Here is a 24,221-nt window from a genome sequence, read left to right as displayed (position 1 = left end):
CTAAAGCGCCCACTGTCATTCAAGGATCCTAATTCTCGAATGCCTTTATCCTATAACTTCAATGTCTCTCCATATTATCCACCTATACTGATACCAGACACTTGCCCCCAGGCAGGCAAACCGCCACATTCACCTACACAGAACTCTTGTTAACTCTGAAATTCAGATCACTAAGGCTTCTTTGAGTCCACCAATTTTTGTTAGCCCTATTTTATAAGTGTAGGTCAAGGTAGAAGAATCTGTGGAATTCTCTTCCATCTCAGTGTAGCAGGACTGACATAACTTAGGAAACAAGAAAGCCTCAATTTTTTTTCAACAGAAAAACTCGCTCATTCCACAATTAGACATATGACTACAAATGCAAACATCTCAGACAGAATTAACTATGAAAAGCTGACATAAGACCATTCTATAATCTGAAGGAAGAGGTGGGAGAGAACAAGGAAAGAAAACAGCTCAATATGGCTCATAACAATACTTGGAAAAGGTGAAACTGCATAAAATAAAGACTGGAAGTCTGTGGGTAAATTTCACCTGTTCCTAGCATAGAGTTGACTTGGCTATTTTCAACAGTAAGTCAACAAAAGGTGTGCAAAAAGACATTTGTGACAATACGGATTACAAATATGTATATTCACAAAGCTGTTGCTTAATATGACAGGGAAATTAAATCATGGCATTGTTTCAAACCTAGAAATAGCTTTCTTGTCTAATCTTTCTTTTTTTGTGTGAGACAGTCTCATTCTGTCACCCAGGCTGGAGTACAGTGGCGCGATCTCAGCTCACTGCAACCTCTGCCTCCCGGGTTCAAGCAATTATCATGCTTCAGCCTCCACAGTAGCTGGGATTACAAGTGTACACCACTACACATAGTTAATTTTTGTAATTTTAGTAGAGATGGGGTTTCACCATGTTGGCCAGGATGGTCTCAAACTCCTGGCCTCAAGTGATTCAAGCACCTCAGCTTCCCAAAGTGCTGGGATTATAGGTGTGAGCCACTGTGCCCAGCCTCTCATACAGTCTTGACTGGATTCTAAACTCTTCCCCATAAGATGCAATCCTGTAGCAGGATTAATTTCCCCACATGTATTCCATCACTTCTCTTCACTTCCTCATGTTTATGTCTATGCCAGAGTAATTCCCAATCACCTTTGTTTCTCCTAGTAATTTGTAATAACTTCTTTTCCTCCATGAATTCATTATGCATGACTTAGGGAGCCCTAAATGGAAACAGAAAAAGGCAGTCAAATTCACTAGAAAGAACCCTAATTATGATGGGGAATATTAAGTCTATCCTTACAAAGAGAAACAGTCTAAAATACTCTAAACTGATTGTGACCACACACAGCAATATGCTATACCAAGCAGGTGTATTTTTCTCTCATCTTAAAAAGAATCTCTCCTGAAACCACATCTCTCTCTACAGCTACCAACCCATTACTCTGCTGTCTTTTACAGAAACATTCCTCAAACAAGTTGTCCACATGCAGTGACTTCAATTATTCTATCAAGTGTTCCTATATCCACTCCAATCACACTTTTGTCCCTATCGTTTCAAGAAAAACTGTTCTTAAAACATCTAAAGTCAATAGACAATCTGGCCAGGCACAGTGGCTCACACCTGTAATCCCAGCACTTTGGGAGGCGCCACGGCAGGCGGATCACTTGAAGCCAGGAGTTCGCGACCAGCCTGGCCAACATGGTGAAAGCCCATTTCTACTAAAAATGCAAAAATTAGCCAGGCGTGGTGCAGGGCACCTGTAATTCCAGCTATTCAGGAGGCTGAGGCAAGAGAACCGCTTGAATCTGGGAGGCAGAGGTTGCAGTGAGCTGAGATTGTGCCACTGCACTACAGCCTGGGTGACAGAGTGAGACTCCGTTGCGAAAAATAAAAAAATAAAAAAATACGGCTGGATGTGGTGGCTCACGCCTGTAATCCCAGCACTTTGGAAGGTCGAGGCAGGCAGATCACTTGAGGTCAGGAGTTCGAGACCAGCCTGGCCAACATAGTGAAATCCTGTCTCTACTACTAATAACACAAAAATCAGCTGGGCATCGTGGCACATGCCTGCAATCCCAGCTACTCGAGAGGCTGAGGCAGAAGAATCACTTGAACCCAGGAGGCAAAGGTTGCAGTGGGCCAAGATGCCGCCACTGCAATCCAGCCTGGGCGACAGAGCGAGACTCTGCCTCAAAAATAAACAAACAAATAAATAAATAAAATAAATTCAATAGACAATCTAAATTCATTTCTCCCCCTTGCTTTCTTAGCAGCATCGCTTCCCCTTACTTTCCAAGTTTTCTTCATTTAGCTTCCAACACACCACACATTCTCCTAGTTTTGTTTCTATACCACTGGTCAAACCTCAGTTTCCTTTGCTAGTTGCTCCTCTTTATGCCAACCTCCTAACTCATTCCTAACGATACAAAGAACACAGATCTTGGCCTTCTTTTCTATATATACTCACACATTTGGTGCTCATCCAGTCTCAATTCCTGAACTCTTATCTACCTTTTAAATACTAAGTACTCTAATGATTGCTATCTTAGTTTGGGTTCTCCCAAAGGCAATGACTGAGGTAAGAACCTGAGTAAAAGTAGTTTGTCTAGAGAATGACCTACGGGAACAGGAAGAGTAAGACAGGGATGGAAGAAAAGCCAATATAAGGAATAGTATACTATCAATGTCATCCCTAAAGATAACAGGGGATCAATCTACTTAAACCTCCCAAGAAGCATATAGATGGTCTCTCAAAATTCTCTCCAGATAGAATGAGACGTGACCTTTTATCCATCCAGTATGATACAGGAACAGCACTGCCTCTATAAGGCATTACCTCTGCCTCACTACCAATCTATGCTTACTTTCTTTTTGGCCTCCCACAGAAAAGAAATCACTGGGGCCAAAAAATGAAGAGTGTGTTTGCAGCAGGAAGCTCAGCCTGAGGAGAGTCTAAGCTTTCATAGTATTATTTCCTGCAGGAGGGGTTAAAAATCAGAGGTGAGCCAAGAGAACTGTGATGCAGGACACCAGAAATGCCTGCTTTACTGAAGCCTGGACCACTCTCCTAAACCTCAGACTTGTATATCCAACTCCCCATCCAATGTCTCCATTCAGTGAAGGGATTTAAAGAAAAAAGCAGGAATTAATTATTTAGAAAAGAGAAACAGTAAAAATGACTAAATCCATCAGCTAGTTCTGTTTTTGGTAGAAGCAGAGAAACATAAAGAACAGACAATTTCCCAGCAGATCTAAAGAAATAAAACATACGAGTAGGAATCAGAATGGTAATTTAACAATACAGATAAGTATTTTTAGGCAAGGTGCAGGTGGGAGGATCATTTGGGGCCCATAGTTAAGAGACCCGCCTGCACAACATAGTGAGCCCTTGTCTCTACAAAAAAATTACAAAATTAGCTGGGCATGGTGACACATGCCTATAGCCCCAGCTGCTCAGGAGGATAGCGTGAGTCCAGGATTTTGAGGCTATCAGGCAACAGTAAGCTATGATTATGCCACTGCACTCCAGCCTGGGTGACAGGGCGAGGCCCTGCCTCAAAAACAAACAAACAAAAAAGTATTTTAAAAAATAAAAAATCACTAAGCTCAAATAGTGCCATGCTTTACAATACATGACTTTATATAAAAATATAAATTATAAGAATTTTCTCAAGAAATAGAAAATCACAGATGAAATCAAGGGTGAAATTTGTCAAAATTACTACTGTAAAGGACAACATGAACCCAGTGCTTGCTTGCAAACTTTCAGGAGGTGAAATTTGCAAGGTTCAGGGTTCACAACAAAGAAGGAAGATTCAATATAACTGTGATACCAACACCTCTCAAAGTCAGTATAAAGCAACCATTTAGTTGCTTCTGTATAATTTAGGATTTTCTGAAGTATTCTTGAATCTAACATTTAGATCTAACATTAGAATTTAACATTCAGATTCAAGAACAAAAATGTTATATTTAGATTAAAGAATACTTCAAAAACTCCTAAATTATACGAAAGCAACTCAAATGCAACAGTAATAGTAAAACATGACTAAGGAGAATTGATTCTAGGAATGCCAAGACGATTTTTCTCTACGTGAGAACAATCTACTGACAATACCTCATCATACAATGAGACAAAAGGGGGAATACCAAAAGGTAATAAATCTAAATAAAAGTCAACATCTATTCTTGACAAAATTCTTAGTATATTAGAAACAGTGTATTTCCTCAATAGGAAACTAACCATCAGTGTCCAGAATAAAACACTAGAGATATTCCTATTAAAATAAAAAATATGAGTATTACCAATAAAGTACAAAGACAAACCACAGAATGGGAGAAAATATCTGTAAATCATATATCTGATAATGAACTTTTAGCTAGAATAGATAAAGAACTCTTAAAACTAAACAAAAAGACAAAAAACAAAACTTTAAAAAGGGCAAAGGATTTGAACAGGCATTTCTCCTAAAGATAAAACAAATGCCACAAAAAGCCCATAAAGATGCTAATATTACTAGTCATTTGGGCAATACAAATCAAAACCACAATGATATTACCATTTTATACTCACTAGGATGGCTGTAATCGAGACAGGCAATAACATACTGGGAGGATGTGGAGAAACTGGAATTTCAAAGACAGCTGATGGGAATACAAAATGGTGTGGTCACTTTGAAAAATAGGCTGGCAGTCCCTCCGAAAAGTTAAACACAATTATCATATGATACAACAATTTCACTCCTAGGTATACAAAAGAACTGAAAACACATGTTCTTGGAAAAATTTGTAACTAATGTTCATGACAGCGTTATTCAGTGACCAAAAAGTAAAAACAACTCAAATGTCCATCAGCCAATGAATAAACAAAATGTCATCTATCCCTACAGTGGAGTATTATTCAGCTATAAAAAGGATGAAGTACTGATACATGATACAACATGTATGAACTTTGGAAACATTATGCTATGTTAAACCAGACACAAAAGGCCACATGTTGTATGATTTGATTTTTATCAAATATCAGGAATACTCAAGTCGACAGAGGCAAAGTAGATTAGTGGTTGCCATGATCTGGGGACAGACAAGAATGAGGAGTGAGTGCCAAGGAGTATGGGTTTTGTTTTGGTTTGGTTTGAAGCCCCGATGAAATGTTTTGGAATTAGATAGTGATAATGGGTACACAACTTGTAAAAATACTAAAAACTATTGAACTGTATACTTTAAAAGGGTAAATTGTATGTGAATTATACATCAATTTAAAAATATATTTAAAAGAAAAATATTAGGACATCAGTTAATGTCACTTTTATGCATTTTCTTTTGAGACACTGCCTCTCTCCTCTGTCACCTAAGCTGAGGGGCAATGGCACAATCAACCTCCTAGGCTCAAAGCAATCCTCCCACCTTGGCCTCTCAAGTAGCTGGGACTACATGTGTGCACCACCACATCTGGGTAATTTTTTTAGTTTTTATTTGGTAGAGACGGAGTGTCGCTATGTTGCCCAGGCTGGTCTCAAACTCCTTGGCCTCAAGCAATCCCCCAGCCTTACCCTCCCAAAGTGCTGGAATTACAGGCATGAGTCACCATGCCTGGCCTCAGCCCACTTTTATGTATTAGCATCATAGATTCCAAACTGATTCCCTAATTCTATTTAGTCAGCACCTATTTTTTTTCCTTAAAATCATTTATTTTACTATATCCCTTTCCGCTTTAAAAACCTAAAATACATTACTTAATCCCCAAACCTCCTTAATCTACTCCCAATTTGCCTTTATACAACTTTACTACTGAATCAAATCCTTTGCTCAGGTGAGGCCTTTTGCCTTACTACTGACTCCTCATTCCACCTACCCAATTCAATATACTAATTACTTCTTTGGTTCTTCAAGTGGTATTTTAAGAGAAACTCACTATAAATAAAATGTTTTTATGCAGTGTGTCTACTGCCCTAGAAACTAAACCAGACCTGTTGAAAAGCATGACCTGATTTGAGAATCTTAGATGTGAGTGCCACAGTGCATGAAATTCCACCATTAGTTATTTCTTCTGGTCCCTCCTCATACATCCTCTAGTAAAATGCAAACAAATCTGGAAGAGACAAGTTCCTAATTTCTTAACGTGAATTTCTTTGTAAGTTTATTCTTTCCCCTAAACTGAACAGAAATAAAAGAACCAAAAAGAAACAGAAAAAAAGGTAGGAATTGGCAAAACAATGAGAGGTCAGGTTGAAGTTCTCATTTTCCTTGGGGTTAATTTAGGCTGGGAATGATTAGGAACATCAAAAACCTTCCAAAGAAAGCTAGATCACTCTCAACACCTTATTACAGCAGGATTTTCAAAGGTTAATTATTACCACTTATAAGCAAAGCTTTAAAATACCACCACTTGATGAAAATCTTATCTTTAAAAAGTTTCACTTTCAGTAGCATTCAGATTTATTTTAGGAATAAAATCCATAATCCTGTAAAACTATCCCAAACATCCCTTAGGGCTGAAGATTTATTTTGTAAGTGAAATAGTACAACAGATATGGAGAGGAAAAGAAGAAAAACAAAAATTTAAGCTTCTACTTAACCAAACATAATTTTAAGTAACAAATATTCTTTAAATTTTTCTGTAGAAACTATGGGGTGCTTAGTGCCAAGTTCATTCACATACATGGCACTCCAAAACCCTCTAAAGTATTTTATGCATGTTGAAATATAATCAAAGGTCACAGGACAAATAAGAAGTCTTAGATGCGAAGTTCAATAGCATTTGCATAACATCAGTGGTTCTCAATGAGTGTAAGGACACCTCAGCAGGTCCACAAATGTCAAAGCCCCACATTATAGTAAGTCCACTGTCAATATTCCTATTGAGAAAACACATATACATACAGATTTTTGTTTTTGCTGCAATAAAACTCCATGGCCCAAGGGTGAGAGCCAATCTAATAATTCAGTGCTAAGAGTTTGGCAATACTAAGATGGACAATAAATACCCACAAAAAATGACATAGCAGAACCCCTTGGAATAGCCCCCCAATTCACAATGACTCCTCCTTTCTCTGAGAAAAGGTTACCACAAATCCATAAAGCACTTTTGTACAAATTTTAAAACTGCAGCCCTTATAGGTATACAGCTTGGCAAGCAGCATGTGGAATAAACAACCTGCACTATAATATAGAAGCCCTGGTGTGAGGGCTATTCTCCCATTTGAAAGGGGTGGCCCTCTAACATCTATTTTGGTACCAGGTAACACTGCCCTCCTAGATGGAGCAGACTGGAAAGGGGACGGGCACCTGACTCAAGCCAGTCAATCATTTCTCTCTCCCCAGGATATGTAAGTGGGACGGAAAGACAGCAAGTCTATCTCTGCATTTAACGGAACTGTAACATCTGAAGCCATAATCTATGGAGCTGCTGCCTTCTACCATATGGACCCAGAAACAGAATGCTCATCTGAAGAGAGAAAAATATAAAAGAGTGATGGTTCTGGATTCCTGATGGCCTTCCAGTTACTTGTTCTAATTCCTTTCTGAGACTAACTGCATTCTAGCCCTTGAGTATCCATAAGAAACTATTACATCCTTATTATCTTATTTTTACTGGTTTCGGTTACTTTCATGCAATGGGTCTTATTAATATACTTTACTTATACCAAAGCTTTTGAGTTGAAATCTGAAAGTTCAAGTAAGTGAAAATTCAAATATAAATATGATCCTCAATTATTTTGCAAATCAGTCTGTCTCTGTCTTTCTACCCACACTCAAGGACTCAATACCCATTCTTCTAAAAACGAAACTTTGTGTTCCAAAGTTAGGAAATCTAAACCTGAAAACCTGATGTAACACAGGCTTTGAACACTGAAAAAAAAAAATAGCATGCACAAACAAGATAAATCTGCAACTGTCACAGTCACTTCTAGACAACTGACTGCCTTTTTCATTACACCTCAACCAATTTAGATTTATCATCAAAAAGACTAGACTTCATGGGCACAAAAAGGTCAAACCTAAACACTTTGGTAGCAATTCTGGACTAAAATAACAAATGGAATCAGTAAAATTAATGCTGAATGACCATATTTGGCTTTCTGATGCTAAATACAACAAATACAAATATGACAAATACGTCAGAAAGAAAACAAACATTTGCTGAGTTACTACTAGGTGCTGAACACTGAAGATACAAAGATAAATGGTCCCGGCCTCAAGGAGTTTCCAATTTTAGATAAAACATGATAGCCACCCAGCCCAGTGGCTCACACCTGTAATCCCAGCTGAGGCAGGAGTTGAGACCAGTAGTTCAAGACCAGCCTGGGCAACACAACACCACCCTGTCTCTAAAAATAAAAATAAAATTAGCCAGGCATGGTGGTGTATGTCTGTAGCCCCAGCTACTTAGGAAGCTGAGGCAGGAGAATTGCTTGACAAGCCCAGGAGTTTAAGGCCACGATGAGCTATGATTGCACAACTGTACTCAACTCTGAGCAAAAGAGCAAGAACACGTCTTAAAAAGAATATTAAAAAGTTACAAATGTGGGGGAAAGAAGACCAAATAGTCTGGTGGTAAGGGAAACAGACTAATAGGACAGAATAAAATAGAATATATAAACCAAAGTGTAGAATATCTGTACATACAGAAAAAAAGTAGTTAGTGTTGCCAGCGGACAAACTTAGGTAGGATAGACTTTGAAATATATAGGAATGACGTTAGTCAGCAGGGGGCCAGAACTTAAAAGCTTTAAATACCATACTAAGTAATATAAACTTTGACGGGTAAGCAGCAGTTTTTAAGACTTAAGGCAGGCCGGGCGCGGTGGCTCAAGCCTGTAATCCCAGCACTTTGGGAGGCCAAGGCAGGTGGATCACGAGGTCAGGAGATCGAGACCATCCTGGCTAACATGGTGAAACCCCGTCTCTACTAAAAATACAAAAAACTAGCCGGGCGTGGTGGCGGGCGCCTGTAGTCCCAGCTACTCGGAGGCTGAGGCGGGAGAATGGCGTGAACCCGGGAGGCGGAGCTTGCAGTGAGCCGAGATCGTGCCACTGCACTCCAGCCTGGGCGACACAGCGAGAAAAAAAGACTTAAGGCAAAGGAGGGACATAGTCTAATTTAAGATTTAGATAGATCACTCGGTTAGCAATGCAGAACTAAAAACAATCCTGATACTATTTAGCCAATAATATAACTTACAAAATATGAGGTGAATGTCCCTATACCATTTCTTTCACTGTTTGGTTTAATAAATAAAAGTCATTAATACTTTAACAGTGTAGTCTTCATACTTCACCAGATTATGTAATTTGATGTAGACAATTAAAAGGTCGTATTCTTCTGTTGCTGATTCAATTACTTTGGGGCAAGGTAAGAAAAGTGAAACCACTCAATATATGAGAACCCGGTCTTTAAAAACAGGAACATCTGAAGTTTATCATGCTTAATATTTAAAAACAATTAATAGTAATTCCCTAAACAAAAATGGCAAAACAACTATATGTGATTATTGAAAAATAACAATATATGGCCACCTTGGAACAAACAGAACTGAAAAGCTAGGATATCTGAACAATTTAAGAGGCAGTATCTGAAACTACTGTTCCTAGAAAGCTATGTTTATATGTGGTTTTTGTTTTTGCTCCCTGGGGGAAGCAGGGGATGGATGGTTTAAAAGTGACACAAAATCAAGCTGTGTCAATGCAATTAGTTAAAACCTGCATATTTCAACACTTGACAATATAATTTTAATAGAAGGAATTCCCAGGTAACAAAAAGCCTACCAATAAATCACTGAAAATTCAAGAAACAATATAGCTGAACATAAAAGTAGCTGGCTTTGGAAAAATACTGTTTTACATTTGAGTCCAGATTCCACCATTTACCATTCTGTAATCCTCAACACATTAACTCTTCAATCTCAGATTCTTTATGTCAAAAAACAAAGGGCATAAAAACTACACTTTCGTTAGCTGTTCTAAGAAATCCAAATGTCCAACACAAAGCCATATTGAGTGGCTTTTCTTGTGCTACGTTTCCCAAAAGTAACTGAATCAGCAACAGAAAACATAATTATACTTAAGTTGAATAAATAATAGTTTTTCCTTTCTATTGAGGATACATAAGAGTAATTTGTTTCTTTGAAAATATTTTATTTATACTATTCATCCTCACAGGTACTTTTTGTGTTTGCCTCTTTACCAATAATTTTATTGGGTGTGGGGTGACCATGGCTGGCTGGCATGCTTGTTCTCACATAAGCATTTTTTTCTTTTTGCTTTATCCTCCGAAAGTTGCCACATTAGCATTTTTTAATTGACATATATCATAGTAGCTTAAGGTCGATACTAACTCTCATTCACTTATATGCCCTTAAACACTGTACTGCATTATTTTTACTATAAGAAGGGAAGAGACCACTCAATCATATTTCCCTTCTCATTTGAAACAAATATTTAGGAAAAGAAAGTAGTTGCATCATTCATATATTTATTTATGAATTGAGCTATATAATTTCTCCAAACTAAATTTTAAAATAAAAGTAATAGGCCGGGCGCAGTGGCTCATGCCTGTAATCCCAACACTTTGGGAGGTCGAGGCAGGTGGATCACCTGAGGTCAGGATTTTTGAGACCAGCCTTACCAACACAGGGAACCCTGTCTCTACTAAAAATACAAAAATTAGTAGGGCATGATGGCAGGCGCCTGTAGTCCCAGCTACTCAGGAGGCTGAGACAGGAGAACTGCTTGAACCCGGGAGGCAGAGGTTGCAGTGAGCTGAGATTGGGCCGCTGCACTCCAGCCTGGGCAATGAAGCGGGAGATCATCTCAAATAAATAAATAAATAAAATTAAAATTAAATAAAATAAAAGTAATAATGCAAGTAATTCTGCCTATCTTCTTTACTCAATAAATGTAGGTCTTGTAACGAGTTTGACAGTGATGTCAATTTTCTTTTCCACAGAGCTTCTCAAAGTCTGATAACTGCACTTTGCTAAATGTTACTCTAGTACTTAATTATATTTTCCATACAAGAGAGGCACTGAACACAAGCCAAATATATCCTATTTGATATTTAGTGGAAGAAACAGTGACTTTTTCTTGAACCTATAGAAAATCCTCACCACGCCGGACAAAGATGTATAACGGTCTCCCCATCATGATACCTTCCATTTACACTGACTTTAGAACTTAATCCCTAACCAACAAGATGCCACTATTTTGCAGAATGAGGTCTGTGGTAGGTATAACATTTTCCACAAATTCTTTTACACTTCTCCCCTCAAGAGGTGAAATCTTCTTCCCCAACACTGGAATAAGAGCTGGTCTTAGTGACGTGCTTCTTAAAAACAAAATACAACAGAAGTGATGCTACACGACATCCAAGGCTAGGATAAAAAGGCTAATACAGTTGCCACTTAGGCTTTTGCCCTTTTCCTTTCATCCACTTGCCCTCTGAAACCAGCCACTTGCTGTAAGGAAACTCAAGTGTTACTGAGAAGCCACACGCAGGTGCTCTGGCTCATGGCCCCTGGCAACCATCTAACTGCAACCACATAAGAACTTGAGCAAGAACCAACTAGCTAAGCCAAGATAAGCCCTAGACCCATGATAGGTAATAATGATGACTCTTCTCGGTTTATAATATCACTAAGTTTCAGATGGTTTATTTCACAATAAATAATCGGCATAAGGTCTGATTAACCAAAAGCACCTTTGTTGGAAGAAACAATCATGCACTGCTTGACAGAATATGTTCTAAGAAATGCACTGTTTGGCAATTTCATCATTGTACAAACACCACAGAGTCTACTTACGGAAACCCAGATGGTATAACCTACTACACATCTAGGCTATATGGTGTAGCCTGTTGCCACTAGACTAAGAACACGTACCACATGCTGATGTAGTGAATACAGCAGGCAACTATGACACAATGGTAAGTGTTTGTGTATTCAAACGTACCTAAACATAGAAAAAGTACAGCAAAAATATGGTATAAAAGATTACAAAAAAAAAAAAAACTAGTACACCTATCATAAATGGAGCTTGCAGGGCTGGAAACTGCTCTGGGTCAGTAGTGAGTGAATGTGAAGGTCTAGGACATTAATGTACACTACTGCAGACTTTATAAACACTTAAACTACGTAAATTTATTTAAAAATTTTTTTCTTTAATAATAAACCTTAGATTATAACTTTATAAACTTTTTCTTTTTTAAAAAATCTTAACTTTTGTAATAACACGGTGTAAAACACAAACACACTGTACAGCTAACCAGAATATTTTTTCTTTTTCTTAAGAGATGGGATCTCACTATGTTATCCAGGCTGGACTCAAACTCCTGGGCTCAAGCCTCCTAAGTAGTTGGGACTACCAGGCACACACTACCACACCCAGCTCCTATATCCTTATAAGTTTTTTTCTTTCTACTAAAAAAAAAAATTTTTTAACTTTTTAAACTTTCTTGTTAAAAACGAAAACACAAACACACACATTAGCCTAGGCCTACCCAGGGTCAGGATCATTACTATCCGTCTTCCACCTCCATATCTTGTCCCACTGGAAGGTCTTCAGGGACAACAACACAACTGGAACTGTCATCTCCTATGATAACAATGCCTTCTTCTGGAATACTTCCTGAAGGACCTGTCATGGGATGATTTATAGTTACCTTTTTTTTTTTTGACACAGAGTTTCACTCTTGCTGCCCAGGCTAGAGTGCAATGGTGCGATCTTGGCTCACCGCAGCCTCTGCTTCCCGGGTTCAAGCGATTCTCCTGCCTTAGTCTCCCGAATAGCTCGGATTACAGGCATGCGCCACCATGTCCAGTTAATTTAGTATTTTTAGTAGAGATGGTGTTTCTGCATGTTGGTCAGGCTGGTCTCGATCTCCCGACCTCAGGTGATCCGCCCGCCTCGGCCTCCCAAAGTGTTAGGATTATAGGCGTGAGCTACCATGGCCGGCCTACCTTTTTATATGGAGGAGCACACTCTAAGATAATAAAAGGTATCATACAGTAAATACATAAACCAGTAACAGCTGTTTACTGTCATTGTGAAGTACTGTGTACTGCACATAACTGTACTATACTTTTATACAACTGGCAGTGCAGAAAGTTTGTTTACACAAACATCAACACAAACCCATGAGTCATGTAATATACTATAAAATAAGTATATACCAGCTATATCACTAAGGAATATTTTTCAGCTCCACTATAATGTTATGAAACCAATATTGTTTATATAGTCTATTACTGACCAAAATGTCATTATGTGGCACATGACTATATATTAAACAATTTTACAGAAAATGTTCAACTCGAACGTAATTTCACATGAGAACATATACAGAAAAAGCCTAACATACCTTGTTATAGTAGAGGTTAACTGCATCGTCATTTTATTTGCATGTGATGATGCTTCAAGGGACACTATTTGATCCCATGGATTTATCAAGAGGATACAAGCATGAATATATACAAGATATATGGGCTTAATGAGCTTACATTCCAAGAAGGAAAAAACAATAGTAAATGATAAGAAAAATTCAGACTGTGTTAAGTGCCATGAACTAAAAACATATTAAGGGGAGAGGAATCAGAGGAAGAACAATTTCAGACAGAGTGAACAAGAGAAATCTCACTGAAGGTTAAATCTGATAAGAACTGGGCCAGGTGCAGTGGTTCACACCTGTAATCCCAGCACTTCATTCAGGAGGCTGAGATGGGCAAATCACTTGAACTTAGAAGTTCAAGACTAGCCTGGCCAACATGGTGAAACCCACCTCTACTAAAAGCACAAAACTTAGCCAGGCATGGTGGCACATGCCTGTAGTCCCAGCTACTTGAGAGGCTGAAGCAGAAGAATCGCTTGAACCCAGGAGGCAAAGGGTGCAGTGAGCCAAGATTGCCCACTGTACTCCAGCTTGGGCAAAAGAGTGAGACTCCATCTCAAAAAAAAAAAAAAAAAAAAAAAAAAAAAAAAAAATCTGGTAAGAACAGCCTGTCACAGATCGGGAGAAAAGCAATCCAACCAAAGGAGAAGGTATAAATGCCTGGACATGGGAACAAACACCAGCGTGATCACAGCATAATGAACACAGAAAGAATCATGTAAGATGACATCACAGAACCCAACCAGACCAAGTACTCACCTTATAAATCATAATAAGCAGTTTACATTTTATTGTAATCACAATGAGAATTCATTAGAGGGTTTTAAACAAGAAGAGTAATATCTAATTTAAGTTTTTAAAAGATTGTTCTGGCCAGGCACAGGGGCTCACGCCTGTAATCCCAGCATTTTGGGAGGCCAAGGCGGAAGGATCACTCAAGGTCAAGAGTTCAAAACCAGACTGGCTAACATAGTGAAACCCCATCTCTACTAAAAAAAAAAAAAAAAAAAAAAACAAAAACTATACACACACACACACACACACACACACACACACACAAAATTAGCTGGGCGTGGTGGCCTGCGCCTGTAGTCCCAGCTACTTGGGAAGCTGAGGCAGAATTGCTTGAACCTGGAAGGCAGAGGTTGCAGTCAGTGGAGACTGTACCACTGCACTCTAGTCTGGGTGACAGGGTGAGACTCCATCTCAAAAAAAAAAAAAAAAGATTGCTCTGGCTGCTATATTGAGAAAGTGCTATAGACAGGCAATATTAGTGCAAATGTCTACAGTACCTGAAAATCAATGCTTCTGCACAGGATAAGTGCCCTACAAACCTTGGCTATCATTATTATTGCTGTCATCATACACAACCCACGTTGTTGCACGTATATAGTTTTCCTTCCTCTGACAAAGTATATATTCCTTGAGGATAGAACTTCAGTAATCTTATATAAATGAGTATATCAGAATTAGAGATTTTACCAAACTACACTGTGTGTCCTCCAACCAGCAGGATTCTGCTCCAAAAGGCCTGGGACATAGTCAAGGCATGTACATATTATGGGCTCCCCAGGGGATTCCAATATTGTGCCTTAAAACCACTAGTCAGCGCCATTCCTCTTCTACATCATCCTCTGATACAACGCAAAATCAATGTTTAACAGATTTCTAGAATTAATGACACACATGTTCAATTACGAAGTAGCTGCTTTGAAGCAAATGTAGTAAGAGGTTCACTACTGCTTAATTAGTTATATTGCAGGCCTCAAACAACCAGAGGTATTAACCTTCACCGAAATCCATAGAGTTTCATGGAACTCGACTTTCAACTTGAAAGAAAATACTCACACTGGCCAGGCGCAGTGGCTCACACCTGTAATCCCAACACTATGGGAGGCCGAGGCAGGCGGATCACAAGGTCAGGAGACTGAGACCATCCTGGCTAACACAGTGAAACCAAGTCTCTACTAAAAATACAAAAAATTAGACAGGCGTGGTGGCGGGCACCTGTAGTCCCAGCTACTTAGGAGGCTGAGGCAGGAGAATGGCTTTTATATTTAATACTCCGTGAGGCAGAGCTTGCAGTGAGCTGAGATCCCACCACTGCACTCCAGCCTGGGCCACAGAGCGAGACTCCATCTCAAAAAAAAAAAAAAGAAAAGAAAAGAAAAGAGAAAATAGTCACACCAAAAATGCAAATCACTTATAAAAAAATAAAATTTGTCTATATTAAAATTTCACTACCAAATACAACTTAGCAGTGGTAAAGTAACATGGTAAAGTGGTAAAGTATACAACTTAGCATTGGTAAAGTAACGGCACATTCTCATTTATTTTCCCTAAGAATTTCATGTAAAGTAGTTTTTTTTGTTTGTTTTTGAGATCGAGTTTCCCTCTTGTCACCCAGGCTGGAGTGCAATGGCACCATCTCGGCTCACTGCAACCTCCACCTCCCGGGTTCAAGCGATTCTCCTGCCTCAGTCTCCCGAGTAGCTGGGATTACAGGTGCCTGCCACCATGCCCAGCTAATTTTTTCGTATTTTTAGTAGAGACGGGGTTTCACCGTGTTGGCCGGGCTGTCATGTAAAGTTTTTAAAGCTCAAAAGCAAACTCTAGATATAGCTGAGAGTGATAACTTGAGAATTCCATTTGTTTGGTTGTATCCTACTCAAAGTTGCCAATTTAATATTATTCAGTTAATAGTTTCCAAATAATAACAACCAACGCATACAGGAAACTACTTTAGAAAGGAACAAAAGAATAAAAAACTAATTTATTCACCTTTATTTGGATGGATCTATGAGAATTATTGCTATGCAATTAAAAGCAATTCTAAAGTAGTTATCTTAACTAATTCCATCAAAAATTTATCTTTTAAAAAGTAATCAATCACATGATGAAACTTCTATGAATAATGGAATTATGACCTGATACTCAAATGAGACAAATGTATATTTTGTTGTTTTAAAAAATTAATCTCGGGACAGACAGATCATCTGGAAAACCAAAAAACCTTTAACTGGAAAAGATAATATCCTATGAACAACCACTGTAAGAATTACAAATCAGACGCATTAGACTAAATTAAACAATCCTAATTTCCAAAGTTTTAAATTTTAGAACCATTCTTAATTAGCATTACTAAACCAAACTGTTCATTGATTAACAATATCAGATTTAAAGGCTTTAATTAGAAGTGCATAGTTACACAGAGAATATTACAGTCATGGAAAAATAATTTTGCCAGTTTGAGTATTACTTGTTTACCTTTCTAACCTCACGATGAACCATATGTTCGAATAAAATTGTGGGCCCTGATGAAAATTACTAAAAAAGGGGGAAAATAATTTAAGATACTTAACTCCTCAGTATTAAATATAAAAGCAGGAATACGAAACACCTTCATTTATGAAATGTCTAAATATAAATATACCATCATTTAACACAATATATTATAGTAAAAAGCTATGGAGGTTTAGGCAGAACCACAGTGTACAAATTCATTGTTTCTTCTCTCACATTGCGTAAGTCCTATTATTTGGTTTTAGTTATTCCACACCCAAATTACACACACACACACACACACACACACATCTATAAACCTGTATTTTAAACTATGAAGCCTTACGGATGGATTCTGACATTTTTCTAGTAGCTCAATAGCCAATTTCTCCAATTTTCCAATAAAATTTCATAGTGGCAATTTAAGAAGAAAACAAGAAATGCTGAATCAAACACATTTTATATACATTTTGAGACACAAGTCAGGAAGGAAATCACTGACCTATAGAACTTTTGCATTCAAATGTAGAAACACTCTTGATTCTCTTTATTCAGATATCATCTTTAATATACATTATACATTTACAAACAACAATTGCTCTTCCATCCACATAGCTTTAAAAAATGTGACATAGTCAAGCACTTTAGTAATTACTCTAACAGGCATTTCTTTCAGATATTAACTTAAAATACATACAACTTATAAGAAATCTTACTTGGTTTTACAACTCTCTGGTAAAACGTCAGACAACTAGCTTTCTGCAGCACCAAAAAGACACAGTACTATGTAAGGCACCTCATTAGTGACTCATCTGTATGCTCCCATGATACCAGCACAGGAATCATCTCAGTCAAATTGACCACTTACTCTCAAAACCAAAAAGTACCCTCCCCACCAAAGATACCTAAAATTCATCATCACACATTCTCTACCTCAAATGCAAAAGAAGTAGACTACAGAATAAGAGAACTGACCAAAAAAAAGTTATCAATAGTCACACTTAATATTATAAAATAAAGCTGGAATTTCCTAATGGATATAAGCCTGGATGGTCTTTATTAGACTCCCAAGCCCCTCAAAAACAGCATTTTCACTAACTTTAACTGCTAGCTAATGTTAACTTACAAGTCCATGGATCAACCCCAAATTAAAAACTCCTGCTCTTAATAATTATAACTAATATATTTACATTGGCAATAGAGATCTACAGTCCCTTATTCAAACTCTTCAGGCCAGTAGATGTGCTTCAGAACTGAGAATTTGGAAAATACTGCTGCAGAGAAGTATAATTTATAAATATTAGCTCTCATGGGAAAATGATATAAATAAACACCAATATTAGCCTCACATCGCAGTTCAGTGTAAGTCATATTTTATCAACCAAATGAATTAGGGAAAAAAGTTCATGCCCAGGGGTGAGGCTACAGTATCAGAACACTTGCTTGTGCATAACTAAGGCGACCTGCCCTCTTCAAGCAGCCCTTTTAACTGGGAGCAAAGCGAAGACAGCAAAAAAAGAGAAAAGTTCAATTTTCAGGAATTTCTGAATTTCAGAATTGCACAGAAGGAATTGTGGACCTAAAATTGGGATGTTTTAAGAAGGTTTTTATCAAATGTTTAAAATGTTTCCCTATTAATGGAAATTAAACACATATGGATGGGAAGGTTTAGGTAATTGAGACTGTCAGTAGTTGTCAAAAGAGTCGTTTTGAAAATACATGAGAACATTTTCATTGTGACAATGAATGGACTTGCCAAAGGCCAGTGATGGTTAATATCCTGTACCAACTTTTAAATGTCCTCCAGCCCTGAAGCTGAAAAAAATTTTACAATTATCTAAGCCTAGAACCTAACTGTACACATATAAAGACAAAGGGATGGAGTTTTTTTACACAGTAGTTTAATAGACTGTAAATTAAGGGAAGATTAAACTTGTTTGAAATTTTCCCAAGTGTTGTCTCTCCACTTGAAAAAATCTTGTCAAGGATAAGCAATATCTTTTTTTTTTTTTTCCACAAGGATGTAAATATTTTTCTGTTTTCTTCTCATCACAAAGATACACACTTTGGCCTATACATGAGTTGATCAGAAATTTTGTGGACTAGCCTGGATATCTAAACACTACTTACAACATTGTTTCTATCAATTATTTAAAAAACTAAGTTGATGTCTTCTGAAATCAGGTTTATGGATAATGAATCACGGAAAATTGCTGACAATAATAGCTAGCACTACTTCAATATAAACTTAATTTACTCACATTTATAAACACTAATATTACAATTCTTAAAAATTAAAAATTGAAGACTACATGGAATCAATTTTTTTCACATAATATACTGTCTGTAAAATTCAACATTAATGTGTTCGTATTACTTTCATACCTAATCAATTGGGCATCAAGAGACTTTACCAATTATCTCTGTCAATTCTACCATTGCTAGTAATTCTTAATACTCAAGTTGGAATTTTGGGCCAATCTATTAAAACCTTGTTAGCATTTTTGTTTTCTCAAGCAAACATGTTTTTACCTACCCACACCTCTCAGTGCTAGAGAGCAACTTTTAGAAGCACTAGCAAACCACCACCAGTGGAATCGGATAAACGCCGGTGATTCAGATAACTCCAGGAAAGATTTACCCTCCTGTGATTTTCCTAAATATCAGGGAAAGAACACACATATATCCTATACTACTAATGTTATTTGAATGCTTGGTTTACATAGCACACTAATTTCTCTTTTCCACTAGTTTCCATAAATACTAAAGTATCAAAAAGTACTACTTTTGGCTAAAAGTTTTCAAAACGACCATTATATTTTCACACTATTTAATTAAAAAAAGAAACCAAGCTACCAAACTTATATTCAGGCAAAAAAAAAAAAGAGTTTTTCTTTCCCCAATAAAATGTAGAAATATTTTAATTTACATATTACAATGAATCAATAAGGAGTCAAAATCCAGTTACACATTCATAAAAATTCCATATATCATCCTCAGAATAATCAGTTTCTGTACAAAGATTTACGGGTGTCCAAGTATGTAGTTTTTCCTCAGTGTGCTACAGAATTTAAAGGCTCTGCTCGAATATTCCCCAAATCAAGCACAGAATCTGTTTCTTCATCAATTTCTCCAATGACTGCAACGTTGTCACCTCTTACAATGTATAATCCCAGTACCACTTGCTTTACCCCCTGTGAAGAGCTGAATACTCGCTCATGGCTTTCATTCAAAATCAAATTAATGGTCTGGTCAAAACCTTTCAGTGTTCCCACAATCATTCTCCCATCAGATGTAATAACGGCAACAGTTCGGTTGACGTAGTTCTCCAAGGCGGAGGTCATGCTGCTCCGCTCGGCAGTTCGGGGTAACGCAGGGGTGCCGGCGACAAGCAGAACTGAAAGGGCGCGCCAGAACCCGGCAGCGGTTCGCCCCTGCGGGCCGCAGCAAATATCGTGAGAGTTACTGCTTACAGCAATGCCTCTCTTAATTATAATTTGGTTGCCAATCTGCATGAGTAGCAGTTGCATTCATGATGAGCCTACATCCAAGGACAAAAGCATCATTCTCAACTCTGGCTGCACATGAGAACTATCTATGCCCAGGCCAACACCCTTAACCAATTAAATTAGAATCTCTAGAAGGCAGGACATAGGCATCAGTATTTTTGCTCTGTTTCATTGTTTGTTTTTGAGGTAAAGTTTATGTATAGTGAAATGCAGAGGTCTTAAATCTACAACTCTATTGGAGTAACAAACACCCCAATCAAGATACAGGACATTTCCCCTACTCAGAAAGTACCCTCCTGCCCTACATCCAGTCAGTGCCCCCACTTTCCATAAGCAATCACTCCTCATATTTCTAATGCTATAGCCTCATTTCTGAACTTCATATAAACATAATCCATCACATAGTGTGTACTCTTCTGTACCTGACTTCCTTCACTAAACACAGTGTTTCAGAGATTCATTCATATTCATTTCATCAAGAAAAAAGTAGTTCATTCTTTTTGACTGCAGAGTAGTATTCCAGTGTATGAACACACTGCAATTTGTTTATCTGTTCTTTCTGTTGACCAACAGCGGAGTTGTTTTAATTTGTGGACTATTAAAGCTGTTATAAATCTCCCTATACATTTTGGGGACATGTTTTCACCTCTCTCGAGCAAATACCTAGGAGTGGAACTGGTACAGCTGTATGTTTAATTTTAAAAGAAACAGGCATCAACTTTTTTTTACGGTTCCAGGTAACTCCAATGCAAAAAGCCTTTATGTTTTCTAATGTGGTCATGGCAAAGTATTCTAACATTTTTGTCTGTCCCATGTTTTCTGTTCCAGTCAAGAAAAAATTATGTTGCATTTTCTTTTTAAATCCTTTGTATGGGTTGGAAGATTATACTACCTATGAATTTCACTTGAAACAGAAAAAAGGGGCATTTAAATATATACGCTGTATAAAAGGGGGCACAGAGTCATAAGAGTCATATGATTTGAGAACCAGATGAATTTGACTGAATCTGTCACCAGAAAAATAAAAATTTATGTATAATTCCAATGTCGTATTCCATTTGTATTTGAGAACTATGAAGTCCATCCTCAGAATACTTACAAGTCCACAGACCAACCCCAAATTAAAATCTCCTGCTCTTACATTAAATTCTATGAGTCTTGACTTCACCGTGTGTAAGATGACCAAAGATAGAAATCATAAAATATATTAAACTACATAAAACATATGACAAAGGACACTATCAATTGTGTTATTAAAAGTTATGAAATTAAAGAATCTAAATATTAAGACTTCTTCTAAATCAATAAGAAAAAGATGGCCTCCACAGAAAAATGAAAAAAAGGGCAATAAACACATGGCTCCTAAAATGAAATAAAACCAGCCAGAATATTTAAGATGCTCACCTCATTAGATGAATTTTTAAGTGATCAAATTACCATTATTTCCATGAGATTGACAATTAAAAAAAAAAAAAAAACTCATAACACCACGTGTTAGCTAGCATTATACAGACACATCTATTATCACACTCTTAGTGGAGGCATACAATAGTATAAATGTCCTTGATGACAATTTGACAACATGTATACATAAAGTTAATGTGTATACGCAATGTCTACTTTTAAAAATTTCTCCTTAGAAAGTACAGATGCTCCTTGACTTATGATGGGAGTTACATACCGATAAAATAATTTCAACTTATAATAGGTTTAAGTAAAAAATGCATTTAATACACGTAACCTACCAAACATCATAGCTTACTCTAGCCTACTTTAAGCACGCTCAGAACACTTACATTAGCTGCAGTTGGGCAGAATCACTAAACACAAAGTCTATTTTATAAGAAAGTGTTGAACATATCATGTACTCTACTGAATACTGTATTGAAAATGAAAAACTGAATGGTTGTATTGGTACTCAAAGTAGGATTTCCATTGAACATGTATTGCTTCACACCACCATAAAGTCAAAAAATCCTAAATTGAACCATCCAAAATTGGGGACAATCTGTACTAAAAAATCAACTAGACATATGTACCAGAGTTTCACAAAAAGGGTTCAATTATAATAGCAAAAAATAATGGGAGAGGGTGCTAAATAAATATACCTTAGTAGTGGTTGGTTAAATATAGTCTGACTCATCCAAGCAACTACATTCTAAGCTGCTTGTAATATTACCATACACAAAGAGCAGCATGGTTATACTACCTTGAAGAAGGCCAGGCATGATGGCTCACACTTGTAATCCCAGCACTTTTCAAAATCCCCATTTTAGGTGTATTGTGAAGATCACTGGTGATGTGACAATGTCATTTCCAAGTGGAATTATTAAAGTCTTCACCAGAAATTCAACTCCAGCTATGTTGTGCTTCAGGGTGAAAAAATATCAGCAGACTAGAGCAGATTCTTCCAAATGCACAACTTGTGTTCAGGTTTATACACCTTTTGTTTTGAAGGTTGAAATTTCTTTTTAAGAAATTTTTTCCTGCCAGGGGCAGTGGCTCACCCCTGTAATCTCAACACTTTGGGAGTCTGAGGCAGGTGGATCACTGGAGCCTAGGAATTCGAAACCAGCTAGGCAACATGGCAAAACACCACCTGTACCAAAAAAAAAAAAAAAGTACAAAAATTAGCTGGGCGTGGTGGCGCGTGTCTGTAGTCCCAGGCTGAGGTGGGAGAATCGCTTGAGCCTGGGAGGCAAAGGTTGCAGTGAGCTGAGATTGCGCCACCACTGCACTCCAGCTTGGTGACAGAGCGAGACTCCATCTCAAAAAAAAAAAAAAAATCTTAAATGCTGTATGATTATTAATCACCCCAGTTCAGTGAAAAGATAAGTAAATGAATGCATGCATGCATGCTATCTGGGCATTTAAAAAACATCACCACTACCACCACACACACACACACACCCCCCCAAAGGGCCTTCTTTCTGATCCCCAACTACCACAGGATTCAATAATGTAGTAGACACTCTACCACAGAGAGCACTCCTAATATCTAACAACAGCCACATTCTAACATAACATTAGACAAATGTGAACTCTTCTTGCTATACAGTGGTCTCCCCTTGTTAGGGGGTGAACACATTCCAGATCCCTCAGAATACACCTGAAACCACAGATAGTGTCGAACTCTATATATACCATGTATTGTTGCTCTAATAACTGAAACAGCTACTACTAAGTGACTAATGGGCGGGTATCATATATGGATATGCTAAACAAAGGGATAATTCACACCTTGCCCTGGATGGTGCAAGATGGCACAAGATTTCATCACTCTAGTCAGAACAGCATGCAATTTCAAACTTATGAATTATTTCTGGAATTTTCCATTTAATATTTTTGGACTGTAGTTGACTGCGGGTAACTGAAATTGCAGAAGGCAGAGCGTCATGTAAGGGAAAACCATTGTAGTTGTCACTGAATTCTAACAACTTACTGACCTGAAGTTACCTCTTGTCCGATAGCCAAAATCACCTGGGATATGAGAAAATTTTCTCAAAGAAACACATATATCAATCTATATTCTGATGTTTTTTTTTTTTTTCTCGGTTTTGTTTTGTTTTTTTTGAGATGGAGTCGGTCGCCCAGGCTGGAGTGCAATGGCACAATCTTGGCTCACTACAACCTCTGCCTCCCAGATTCAAGTGATTCTCCTGCCTCGGCCTCCCAAGTGGCTGGGATTATAGGCATCCACCACTGCGCCCAGTTAATTTTTCTATTTTTAGTAAAAATGGGGTTTCACCATGTTGGCCAGGCTGATCTTGAACTCCTGACCTCAAGTGATCCACCCACCTCGGCCTCCCAAAGGGCTGGGATTACAGGTATGAGCCACCATCCCCGGTCCCCCAGAGTTGATTTTCTTTTCAAGAAGCAGATTACAACAATTGAGAAGCAATGCCAAAAGCTAAAAAAATTCAATGTTGCTAATTCAGCACATACTTTGTAGACACAAAAATTCCTAAATATTCTCAGTGGCCCCCATATTTGCTACACAATTGGTTGGCATTTTTTTTAAATCCGAACCATTTTAAAACATTTT

General features: G+C 37.7%; 1 protein-coding gene and 1 pseudogene across 19 annotated transcripts in view; both read right to left on the bottom strand.

Annotated features, from left to right (window-relative positions):
- ERBIN (erbb2 interacting protein) overlaps positions 1-24,221 on the bottom strand; it is a 151,116-nt gene that overhangs the window by 100,804 nt on the left and 26,091 nt on the right. The window lies entirely within an intron of this gene.
- Positions 19,556-20,298, bottom strand: LOC144341441 (U6 snRNA-associated Sm-like protein LSm8 pseudogene; annotated as a pseudogene).

Source organism: Macaca mulatta, chromosome 6 (genome assembly GCF_049350105.2).
Source record: "Macaca mulatta isolate MMU2019108-1 chromosome 6, T2T-MMU8v2.0, whole genome shotgun sequence".
Classification (NCBI taxonomy): domain Eukaryota; kingdom Metazoa; phylum Chordata; class Mammalia; order Primates; family Cercopithecidae; genus Macaca; species Macaca mulatta.
The sequence above is the reverse complement of the archived record's forward strand: the minus strand, read 5'-3'. Positions and strand labels throughout refer to the sequence as shown.